At 40.2% G+C, this 13,064-nt stretch overlaps 1 protein-coding gene across 2 annotated transcripts in view; it reads right to left on the bottom strand.

Annotated features, from left to right (window-relative positions):
- TMOD3 (tropomodulin 3) overlaps nt 1–6,848 on the bottom strand; it is an 84,852-nt gene extending 78,004 nt beyond the window's left edge. For both annotated transcript variants that reach the window (XM_030850342.3, XM_030850341.3), the window contains exon 1: nt 6,696–6,848. The gene's annotated coding sequence lies outside the window, so the exon portion shown is untranslated. The remainder of the gene's footprint in view (nt 1–6,695) is intronic.
- Between the last annotated feature and the right edge of the window lie 6,216 nt (nt 6,849–13,064).

Raw genomic sequence — 13,064 nt, forward strand, 5'->3', positions numbered from 1 at the left:
AATAAAATCCAAACTTAGTAGAAAGAAAGAAATCATAAAAATCAAAGCAGAAATAAATGAAATAGAAACAAAGAAAACAATGGCACAGATCAATAAAACTAAAAGCTGGTTCTTTGAGAAGATAAAATTAATAAACCATTAGCCAGACTCATCAAGAAAAAGAGGGAGAGGACTGAAATCAATAAAATTAGAAATGAAAAAGGAGAAGTTACAACAGACACTACAGAAATACAAAGCATCATAAGAGACTACTACAAGCAACTCTATGCCAATAAAATGGACAACCTGGAAGAAACGTACAAATACTTAGAAAGGTATAACCTTCCAAGACTGAACCAGGAAGAAATAGAAAATATCAACAGACCAATCACAAGTAATGAAATTGAAACTGTGATTAAAAACCTTCCAACAAACGAAAGTCCAGGACCAGATGGCTTCACAGATGAATTCCATCAAACATTTAGAGAAGAGCCAAAACCCATCCTTCTCAAACTCTTCCAAAAAACTGCAGAGGAACACTCCCAAACTCATTCTATGAGACCACCATCATCCTGATACCAAAAGCAGACAAAGATATTACAAAAAAAGAAAATTACAGACCAATATCACTGATGAATATAGATGCAAAAATCCTCAACAAAATACTAGCAAACAGAATCCAACAACACATTAAAAGGATCATACACCATGATCAGGTGGGATTTATCCCAGGGATGCAAGTATTCTTCAATATATGCAAATCAACCAATGTGATAAACCATATTAACAAACTGAAGAATAAAAACCATATGATCATCTCAATAGATGCAGAAAAAGCTTTTGACAAAATTCAACACCCATTTATGATAAAAACTCTCTAGAAAGTGGGCATAGAGGGAACCTACCTCAACATAATAAAGGCCATATACGACAAACCCAGAGCAAACATCAGTTCTCAATGGTGAAAAACTGAAAGCATTTCCTCTAAGATCAGGAACGAGACAAGGATGTCCACTCTCACCACTATTATTCAACATAGTTTTGGAAGTCCTAGCCACGGCAATCAGAGAAAAAAAGAAATTAAAGGAATAGAAATTGGAAAAGAAGCAGTAAAACTGTCACTGTTTGCAGATGACATGATACTATACACAGAGAATCCTAAAGATGCCACCAGAAAACTACTAGAGCTAATCAATGAATTTGGTAAAGTTGCAGAATACAAAATTAATGCACAGAAATCTCTTGCATTCCTATACACTAACAATGAAAGAGCTGAAAGAGAAATTAAGGAAACAATTCCATTCACCACTGCAACAAAAAGAATAAAATACCTAGGAATGAACCTATCTAAGGAGGTAAAAGACCTGTACTCAGAAAACTATAAGACACTGATGAAAGAAATCAAAGATGACACAAACAGATGAAGAAGATATACCATGTTCTTGGACTGGAATAATCAATACTGTGAAAATGACTATACTACCCAAAGCTATCTACAGATTCAATGCAATCCCTATCAAATTACCAATGGCATTTTTTACAGAACTAGAACAAAAAAATCTTAAAATTTGTATGGAGACACAAAAGACCCCGAATAGCCAAAGCAGTCTTGAGGGAAAAAAACGGAGCTGGAGGAATCAGACTCCCTGGCTTCAGACTATACTACAAAGCTACAGTAATCAAGACAGTAGGGTACTGCACAAAAACAGAAATATAGATCAATGGAACAGGACAGAAAGCCCAGAGATAAACCCATGAACCTATGGTCAACTAATCTATGACAAAGGAGGCAAGGATGTACAATGGAGAAAAGACAGCCTCTTTAATAAGTGGTGCTGTGAAAACTGGACAGCTCCATGTAAAAGAATGAAATTAGAACACTCCCTAACACCATAAACAAAAATAAACTCAAAATGGATTAAAGACCTAAATGTAAGGCCAGACACTATCAAACTCTTAGAGGAACACATAGGCAGAATACTCTATGACATAAATCACAGCAAGATGCTTTTTGACCCACCTCCTAGAGAAATAGCAATAAAAACAAAAATAAACAAATGGGACCTAATGAAACTTCAAAGCTTTCGTTAGCAAAGGAAACCACAAACGAGACCAAAAGACAACCCTCAGAGTGGGAGAAAATATTTGCAAATGAAGCAACTGACAAAGGATTAATCTCCAAAATTTACAAGCAGCTCATGCAGCTCAATATCAAAAAAACTAACAACCCAATCCAAAAATAGGCAGAAGACCTAAATAGACATTTCTCCAAAGAAGATATACAGATTGCCAACAAACACGTGAAAGGATGCTCAACATCACTAATCATTAGAGAAATGCAAATCAAAACCACAATGAGGTATCACCTCACACCAGTCAGAATGGCCATCATCAAAAAATCTACAAACTATAAATGCTGGAGGGGGTGTAGAGAAAAGGGAATCCTCTTGCACTGTCGGTGGGAATGTAAATTGATACAGCCACTATGGAGAACAGTATGGAGGATCCTTAAAAAACTAAAAATAGAACTATCATATGACGCAGCAATCCCACTACTGGGCATATACCCTGAGAAAACCATAATTCAAAAAGAAGCATGTACCACAATGTTCACTGCAGCTCTATTTACAATAGCCAGGACATGGAAGCAACCCAGGTGTCCATCGACAGATGAATGGATAAAGAAGATGTGGCACATATATACAATGGAATATTACTCAGCCATAAAAAGAAACAAAACTGAGTTATTTGTAGTGAGGTGGATGGACCTACAGGCTGTCATACAGAGTGAAGTAAGTCAGAAAGAGAAAAACAAATACCATATGGCAACACATATATATGGAATCTAAAAAAAAAAAGAATGATTCTGAAGAACCTAAGGGCAGGACCAGAATAAAGACGCAGATGTAGAGAATGGACCTGAGGACATGGGGAGGGGGAAGGGTAAGCTAGGACGAAGTGAGAGAGTGGCATGGACATATATACACTACCAAATGTAAAACAGGTAGCTAGTGGGAAGCAGCTGCATAGCACAGGGAGATCAGCTTGGTGCTTTGTGACCACCTAGAGGGGTGGGATAGGGAGGGTGGGAGGGAGACGCAAGAGGGAGGAGATATGGGGATATATGTATATGTATAGCTGATTCACTTTGTTATACAGCAGAAACTAACACACCATTGTAAAGCAATTATACTCCAATGAAGATGTTAAAAAAAATAAATAAAGACCTCTGGATGGAAAAAGAACAATTGAAAAGCTGGCATAATTTTCTAGCTAATTTGAACTTTAAAAGATAATGCATCCTAAATAACAAGAGCACTGTACGTCAGACAGACACCTGAAAACCACCGAGATCCTTTCTATTGTTTTACTGAGTCCTCCTCTGTGCCTCTATCCAGGTTTATTTTCATCTTCACCACCTCTCATCCTCCCTAGAATACTGCTCAGACCTAACTGATTTTCATATAGCCAGCTCACTCAAAGTTCCAAATAAATTAATTTATGAAATTGTACTATATTCTATGTAGATATGTCATAAACACACTCAAACAGTACAGAGAGTACAGCCTGGGGGAAAACAGATGACCAATGAGTGGGAAAAAGATGACTTCACTTGTTTCCTACCCCGAAAACTGCAGAAGATCTCTCCGTTTGAACTCCTACCGCAAGACTTTATTCCCTACAGACAACTCTTACAGTGCTCTGAACTATAAACAAGTACACATGCCTAATCTCAGAGGGAGTAGGCTCCCAGACAAAAAACATGTCTTCTATGTCTGTATTCACCATGAGCCTAAGACAATACCTTGAACAGGATGGGGCAAAACACAAGTTGAATTACTGAATTAACGTAAATGAAAACAGTTGAGGGTGGAAGAGGAGGAGAGGGAAAAAAAAAGCTGAGAGGATACATCAAAGAGAAAGGAGAAGGGAAGGAGCAAAAGAAGAGAAAAAAGAAAACTTGTGAAGGAAATTCTTTTTGTTAGACTAGGATTACTTTTTTTAAATTGAGAGTTGGAAAAAGCCATTGCTATGCACCTCATATCACAGCTATCAACACTAGTCTTTTTTGTGTGTGTTTTAACATCTTTATTGGGGTATAACTGCTTTACAATGGTGTGTTAGTTTCTGCTGTATAACAAAGTGAATCAGCTATACATATACATACATCCCCATATCTCCTGCCTCTTGCGTCTCCCTCCCACCCTCCCTATCCCACCCCTCTAGGTGGTCACAAAGCACCTAGCTGATCTCCCTGTGCTATGCGGCTTCTTCCCACTTGCTATCTATTTTACGTTTGGTAGTGTATATATGTCCATGTCACTCTCTCACTTCGTCCCACCTTACCCTTCTCCCTCTCCATGTCCTCAAGTCCATTCTCTATGTCTGCATCTTTATTCCTGTCCTGCCTGTAGGTTTTTCAGAACCTTTTTTTTTTTTTAGATTCCATATATATGTGTTGCCATATGGTATTTGTTTTTCTCTTTCTGACTTACTTCACTCTGTATGACAGCCTGTAGGTCCATCCACCTCACTACAAATAACTCAGTTTTGTTTCTTTTTATGGCTGAGTAATATTCCATTGTATATATGTGCCACATCTTCTTTATCCATTCATCTGTCGATGGACACTTAGGTTGCTTCCATGTCCTGGCTATTGTAAATAGAGCTGCAGTGAACACTGTGGTACATGCTTTTTGAATTATGGTTTTCTCAGGGTATATGCCCAGTAGTGGGATTGCTGGGCCATATGGTAGTTCTATTTTTAGTTTTTTAAGGAACCTCCCTACTGCTCTCCATAGTGGCTGTATCAGTTTACATTGCCACCAACAGTGCAAGAGTGTTCCCTTTTCTCCACACCCTCTCCAGCATTTATCAACACTGGTCTTTAAACTGTCATTATAAACACCTTAAAATATCTCCCAACCCTTGATATTCAAAGTGTGGCCTCGCACTGCAACTACAGTATTCCCTTTCTGACCAGCAGATTCCAAGCCCCCACTTCAAACCTACAAGTTTCTGGGTGATTTATGGCTGTTAAAGTTTGAGAAGCACCACCTACACCTTTCAAGTCCTTTCTGTTGTACTGAACGTGTGTTTTATTTAAATGGATCAGTAGCTAACAATTGAAAAATCTCTGATTAGAGGAAACTGATCATTGTAATTGGATTTGATCTGTATGTATTTAACTTTAGGTTAAGTTATTAATTAGAGAGTAATCTGGCCTGGAAGGTATGCCACAAAACTTTGTAACTAGTCATAACAACATGATTAAAAGAAATTGAGCATTAGGTCAGCGACATCCTCAAGAACTCAGTTTTGTTCCTTCATGCCTAGCACTGGGCTTGGAATGACAGGTGTGGCCAGTGTTTCCTGACTGAATAAAATAAATGAATTTTTACAATCAGATACCTAGGGCTGACAATCTTGGGGTCATCTGGCCAAACAACCTCATTTTAAAGATGAGCAAACTAGAAATCCTGAGGGATTCAAAAGCAAGCAAGCTAAACGAGCCAAAATATGCTGCATCTCACTGTTTCCCTTTTTGTTCCTTTCCTAGGAATGTGTTAGAAAAGTGATTCTAAGTATTCTAATAAAATGACTGTGGGCTCCTAAAGAAGTGATAGGGTAAAAAGGTGCCTAGGACTAGGAAGAAGAGACTGGCAAAGGTAAATGAGGTTGGACACAACTATTTTTCTAAGCCTAATATACTTTTGGTCAGGCCAATTAATTAATCAATTTAATCTGCTGAAAAATAAATCTGAAGGAATTCTCAGAAAAAGAAACATGAGCTGCATGAAAATGTTACAAACCAAGGGAGACCGCACCTAACTAACTTAAATCTCCACAGGCTTATTTCCTGTTCAAGTATGACCTCCTGGGATAAGTTTTACTGCAGTGTTCATTACCAGATGACTTTTGGTTTTAAGAGAAGCCAAGGGCAAGTTGGAAATATGATTCTTAACTAAACATAAAAAAAACCAAAAACCAGAACAAAAATCCCCCTGCGGCTGTTTCTCATTTGTTTGTAATCAGAATGCGGGCTTGCAGAGGAAACACACCAATTTCTGTAAGCAAAAATGTAACGACCCAGTCACGTCCTCAAAACAAACCAACATACAAACTTCACAGCCGGATCCAGCTGTGCTGCGCAGGAGCCAGGAATTTATTCTAAGAGCAGATAGATCAAAACGGCGAACGCAAGACAAGCCAGATTTCAATCAAAAAGAAAAGGGTGTGCCCCACTTTTTTTTTTCTCTTTTTCTTCTTTGCAACTTTCACCCAGCAGAAACCTTTGAAGGAGTCTTGGTGAAAAAAACCTTTTCAGACGCTAGTCCCCAGAGCTACACCTTGGTGGGGTGGAAAGGGTAGGCACCGCGAGCTCGCACGGTCGCGGCCCGCGCAGACTCCAGCCGGGAGGGGAAGGGTCCGGTCCCGAACCCGGCAAGGCCGGGCCCCCGAGTGATTCATCAGCAACTCGGGATTCGCGCGCCTCCACCGCGGGCAACGCCCAGCGCGTCCCACGGCTCCTACCCCGGCCCGTTAGCCCCGAAGCAGACCCCAGCGTCCCCTCGCTCCCCGAGAGGGACTGGTAGGGAAGGCGCTCACAGCCTGGCAGTTGGAAGGCAACCTCTCCCGCCTCAGCCACCATGGCCGGTGCGACTCCCTGCCCGCGCCCGCAGACGTACTTCCTGGAAAGCACGGGCTTGGCTTACCTGACTGGAGCCCACTAGGGCCACCGACCTCCTTCACAGACCCACAGGGACGGCCTGCCGCTCAGTTCCCAGTACCCGCCCGTCTGCCTGCTGCCGCCTCCCAAGGAGTTGTCTGAAACACCGCCGACAGCTCCCCCAACTCGACGGCCCTGGTTCCACTCCGCCGCCTATGCGCGTGCGCACTCCCTGGTCGCGGGGCATCCTGGGAGTTGTAGTTCGAGCGAGGAGGGCGCGTCTCAGCGCAGACCCTGGTCTTTTCTACGTGCAGGACTTTGGAAGTGGCTGCGGATACCAGCCTGAGAAAACGTAATTTACTAGTGGAAATATCTACCTTGCACCCTTTGGGAGCTATAAACAGCAGCTAGAGGCTCCTTAGTATAGATTTCCTCTTTACTTTGACTTTTAGTCCAGAGGGACGCAAGGCAGGACTTGTGTTGTACCCTTCGTTGCTAATGTGAGGACATAACATCGAGACCTTTAAACTTGTCGTGAAAAAATGATAGAAAAGGAAACAGGCCAACCACGAGAGTGACGTAAATCAGGCGGATGTCACCTCAAGCGCATAGTGGCCCTAGTGATTTCCTTAGGTTTGCAACCAGGGGTGATGTCGCCGCGATCAGTTTCCACCCCATCCCATCTTTGCATTCCAGCTTCAAGCTGCACAACAGGCAGTGGAACTGGGCTGATGTAAGTGGGAGAAAAAAGTAGAAGCGCTGCTTAAAGGGGGGAACTGGGGCAGGTGGGCACTCTGAAGGCGAAGAGGAAGACAGCGGGAATACTTCAGATGGCAGCTCTAGGGTGGCCTATGAAATGGATGCCTTTTGTCCAGGGCTCTGAGGATAGGGGACAGTCACGGCCTTGCATTCATTCCTTTAATCACTCACTGGTAATTTTCCTGGCCTGCTCTTCAGGAATAAACCATTCCCCGGGGTAATGCTCAGCTTTGATACGCCTTCTCAAAGAATACAGCCAGATAGAGGATTGAAGTGCCTGCTTGAGACACATTCCAGCTACACCCAGTGTGGGAGCTGACTAATTGTTAAGCCTCCCCTGGCATTTACTTCTTCCCCTCAGAGCAGGGAGCACCCCAGGTAAACACCCTGGAATTTCATGCAATTAACATCCACTAATTCTAGCAATGAAGATCACTGATGATTTGGAGTTCTTCAGGAAAAAGAAAGAAAGAAAGAGGAAAAAAAGGAAAAAAAAACCCTCCAAAATGCAAATACACTTAGAAGGCAATTAACATTAAATTTTGTGCCATTGCATCTTATTTTCTATAGCATCTTCGTGGGAATCAATTTCTCAAATATTCTTGGAGATAATAGCTGAGAGCAATTTCCTACAGAATTCAGAATTCAGGTTCAACTAATATTTATTGAATATTTAACCCACGCCAAGAACTGTGCCAGCACTCCCTTTATAATATCTCATCCAATCCTCTAAATAACCCTGCAAAGAATATATTAGTATCCTCCATTTCTACAGATGAGAAAACTAAGACCCAGAAAAGTTAAGTAATCTGTGCAAGGTCACACAGCCAGTAACTGGAGATCTAGAAATGAAGTACAAGTAGCCTGACTTAAATTCTAGCATGCTTTCCACTGTTGATCAGACTGTCTCCTAAATTTCATCAAATTCTTTAAAGTAAGATCATCTGTGACCATGTCCAAGGTACATAAAAAAAAAATTCTCTAACACAGTCCAGGGAGATGGTGTTCTGACTGGATGAGCTGAATATCTGGATTCATTTGGTAGTTCTGTATTTCATTATAAGTTAATATATAGGTGTTATGCTAACTGGCAAGTCTCTTGTGAGTTCCTACACCTCTGGGGAAACTGACAAAATAGAGTTCCTGAAAAAGCAAAGCAGAGAACCGTGGTTATCCAGATATGGTTTATTTTAAGAAGGACTTTCCTTTACAGCAATATGGCTTCTTCTGCTTTGCTCTTTAAGAAGCAGAGAGGGCTTTTAATTCAATGTCTGACTGATTTAAACTATGACACATTTCCTCCCTGACCTTCCAATATGGGGTATTAGGCATACATTAAATTTTTCTTTTTTAGCTCTTTAAGTTTTTCCTAACAAATGTCTTCATCTTATTCTAATTCTTTTTTCTAAAATAAAGTGATGTGATGATGGATTCTTTCCTTTTCTTCAGACAAGTGTTATCATATTGTAATCACAAGACTCACAAATATGAATCGCCTAAACCCATATACATTAAATACCACATATGGTAGCAGACGTATTAAGAATAACATCCTAGTATTGGATAAAACTGTAAAAAAATAGAACCTTCCTCACTGCTTTCTCTCTCTAACTACAATCTATTCTGTGTACCAGTGCCAGAATGACCTTTTTAAAATAAATCAGATCATGTCACCCTCCTGCTCCAGACCACTTAGGGCTTCCCAACACATTTCCTTTGGAAAGGAAAGGAAATTCCTTTACAATTAAATCCACCCCCATCAGTCCTTACATGAAAATTTTTATTTCCCACCACACATACACTCTTTTGCTCTACTCCAGTCACAGGGGCCTCCCTGAGGTTTCTCAATCCTGCCAAATATTTTCTCACCTCAAGTTCTTTCTACTACATAGGAGAATGCTTTCCTCCCAAATACTCGTAGCTCACACCCTCATTTTCATGAAGGTTCTGTTGAAATGTCACCTCTGAAAGGTCTTCTCTGATCCTCTTACCCTTTCTCTTTACTTGCTTTGTCTTCTTAGCACCTGTCACTCCCTAACATCTTGCTTTATTTACTCATGTAAGCTTAAGGAGTTTGCATCATTTACCCCTCTCTCCCTAGCATCTGCAGCAATGCTTGACATACAATAGGTATTCAATAAATATTTGTAAATAAATGAATAATATATTTGTAGTATATCTTTATACTACTACTATATTACTATACTGTAATATATCTTTATATTTGTAGTAACTGTCAACCTATTTCCCTACTTATCTACTTGAAAGTCCTTAATACTTTTTAATAATTTTTGAATTAATTTATTTTTAATCAATGTTGAAGACAAAAGAAACCTTTCACAGTCAGCAATTATTACAGCATTTTACTTATCCAATTAGCAATATACATTTATATTTGATAGAATTTCAAGAAATAAATAACAGATTTTTCACTCAATCTAGAATACCTGCCTATATCTGAAAATCAATGTTCATAAAATAATAGCAAATTTAAATGACATACTTTGTTCTTATCAGTGACACTGTTGACTGATTATATATAAGAATTACCTTTAAAAATACCTACCACCAACCATGCCAAAGTTTAAGGATGATGGGAATAATATTGAAGTAGGCATTCCAAAAGCTGAGGCCCAAAGCCCAGGACAAATAACAGATTTTTGGACAAATATCAAGACTCTTTGTCTACTGTCACGGAAGCTAGAGTTGGCTTTTAGGCAGACACATTCTACTTCTTACAGTTAAGCTTTTCGTCAACACCAAAGTCTTTATCCACACAGATGGCAATTAACTCACATTTTTCCCATTCTATCTTTTGTAGTTGACTTTTTGGATTAAAAGTAGAAAACTAGAGACTTCCCTGGTGGCATTGTGAATAAGAATCCGCCTGCCAATGCAGGGGACATGGGTTCGATCCCTGGTTCAGGAAGATCCCACATGCCACGGAGCAACTAAGCCCACACACCACAACTACTGAGCCTGTGCTCTAGAGCCAGCGAGCCACAACTACTGAGCCCGTGTGCCACAACTACTGAAGCCCGCGCGCCTAGAGCCCGAGCTCCGCAACAAGAGAAGCCGCCGCAATGAGAAGCCCGTGCACGGCAACGAAGAGTAGCCCCCGCTTGCCATGTGCAGCAGCCAAGACCCAACGCAGCCAAAAATAAATACATAAATTTATGTATATATATATATATATATAAAAGTAGAAAACTACTATTGTTTCTATTCAATTTCATCTGATTAGATACAGGCTTGGATTTTGGCCTGTCCAGATAGTTTTGAACCTCTCGAAGTATTCCTTATCTCTCCCAGTGCCCATTAGTTAAAGACTCAGTCTGTATTCTATGGGTATCACATCCAAATTACTGATGAACTGCTAACCAAAACTCATCAAGGAAAGACCAGTGTAGTGGCTAAGCCCTCCTGGTTGAAATTCTTCCATTCATCAGCCTTTACTTATGATCATGAGTCAAAAAAAAAAAAAAAAAAAACTGTTTAAACCAGTCATTTAACTATTTAGTTAAACTGTTATACAGCCCACATTTCTCAAGGGTGTTGAGATTTTCTCAAATGTCTTGATGAAATCCAAACACAGTACGTTCTTTTGACTGTACTCTCATGATTTCCTATCATTTAATATAAGTGAATCTGTGCTACCTGTTAGAGATCACTGCTTCACTTCTAAGGGCTTACAAACCACTAAAGTGGAAATACTTTTCTAAAATTTTGCTCAGGATTGATAAGTTCAGTGGTCTACAATTTGGAGACCTCCCCCACCTCCACCTGGCCTCCACCACCACGCCTTTTGAGTCATGCATTGATTTTCCTACATCATCTCCCTTCTTAGGTTGGTTGGGCCAAAGCACAGCCCCGCCTCATTCAAGCTCATGTACATCTAGTTCCTACAGAGGCCCTGTGATATGTGGGATACTTGCAGGAAGCTGTGGGCATCTGATTGTGTTCCCTGACTGGTGGGCTGGGAAGTGAGCTGTTAGCTGAGGCAGGGAGGGTGTGGGGCACCACTTCTTACAGCCCCAGAGAAAGGCTGAATGATCAAACTGAGAGAGGGTGGTCCATAACAGAGTCAAGTCTAATAGACAACAGACCCAAAGTCAAGGAGTCACTGCTCAAAGCCAGATTGCCAAATCCGAAGGAGGGCACCCAGAAAGCAGGGCAAGTACAAGCAAGTTGAAACATCAGGGAATTCATGAGGAGCTAAATGAGAGGGTGGGTCAGGAGTAACTTCTGAGTCAGCTGTATCTAATTTATATTTGATTCTTGGAGTGATGGGGGAGGGCCTGTCTGCCAGAAGGGAATGGACAGTGGAAACACAAAAATGAGTAAGATTCAGTCCTCCTTAAATTCCTGACATTGTCAGCATTAAACGGAGAACTTTGTTGCTGTTAATATCCATGGATATTAATTTAGGTTAGAATTTAGGATACTAATACCTAAGTGCCTTCTGTATGCCAGGCACTGCTCTAAGTATTTTTACACATGAATCCTCATAATAGTCCTACTGTGAAGTACGACTGTGATTCCTATTTCAGAGGTGAAGAGACTGAAGCTAGGTAATTTGCAGAATTTCACACAACTAACAGAAGTGAGATCTGAACTGGGCAAGTCTGACCCCAAAGTGCACACCTGTAACTCCCATTCATTACAGCCTCATAGACTGAGAGTCTGACCCCAAAGTGCACACCTGTAACTCCCATTCATTACAGCCTCATAGACTGAGAGAATTCTTCAAAGAAAATAATTACTTTACCTCCTTGACCATGAAAAGGTGTGAGACAGCAAATATAGAAATTAGATACAGGCCTTCTATGCTTCTTCTTGGACCTCATCATCAGTCTAAATGACAGAGTTCGGGCAGAGTTCAGCAGGGTGGCAGAAAGAGTAGGTTTTCTTGTTTTTCCAGGACAAGCCTTTACAATGTAACTTTATTTTTAGTGTTCCCTGTTTTGAATCCCAGCATAGCTTACAAAAAATTTAATTCCAAAGTTAATATAAAAAATTCAAGGTAAAACACTTAACCCATTTGGGGTTAAGTATATCTGTATTCTTGCTCTCATTTATTCTAACAAATGTTAACTGTTTAGCTGAATGTGTGTGTGTGTGTGTGTGTGTGTGTGTGTGTGTGTGTCTGTGTGTGTATTTTCGTTTTAATAAGGAGGTCTTGTTTCTCCTCTGGCTACTTCTGGCTGTCTGTCTACTTCTTATCTTCCTCATAATAAGGGCACTCTATGGTCCTTTCTAGCAAATGTACTTTTCTAATATGAGAACATGGTGCCAATCATTTATTTTAAAGAGACAATGTGTCTTAAAATTATCTAGATTAAATCAGTCTTTACTTTCATTTTAAAAGAAAAGTTTATTATTCCTAATGTTCTGTACACTTTCACTTGGAAACTTCATTCCAGACACAAATGAATACATTACATCTTTGAAAGCAGAAAGATCTTGATTAATTAAAACAGTATACCTTTACCTTAGCATTAGGTCAGGCTGGCAAATTCCAAAAGGTCAAACACTGCACCTATCTGTGCCGACTGGGATCCTTATTAATTATCATGGTAAAAGTATTTCACGTTTCATACATTTTGCTTTTTTACACATTTATTTCCCACATAATGTTCAATTTCACATTTAAAAG

This window comes from Globicephala melas, chromosome 2, assembly GCF_963455315.2.
Source record: "Globicephala melas chromosome 2, mGloMel1.2, whole genome shotgun sequence".
In the NCBI taxonomy this organism is placed as follows: Eukaryota; Metazoa; Chordata; class Mammalia; order Artiodactyla; family Delphinidae; genus Globicephala; species Globicephala melas.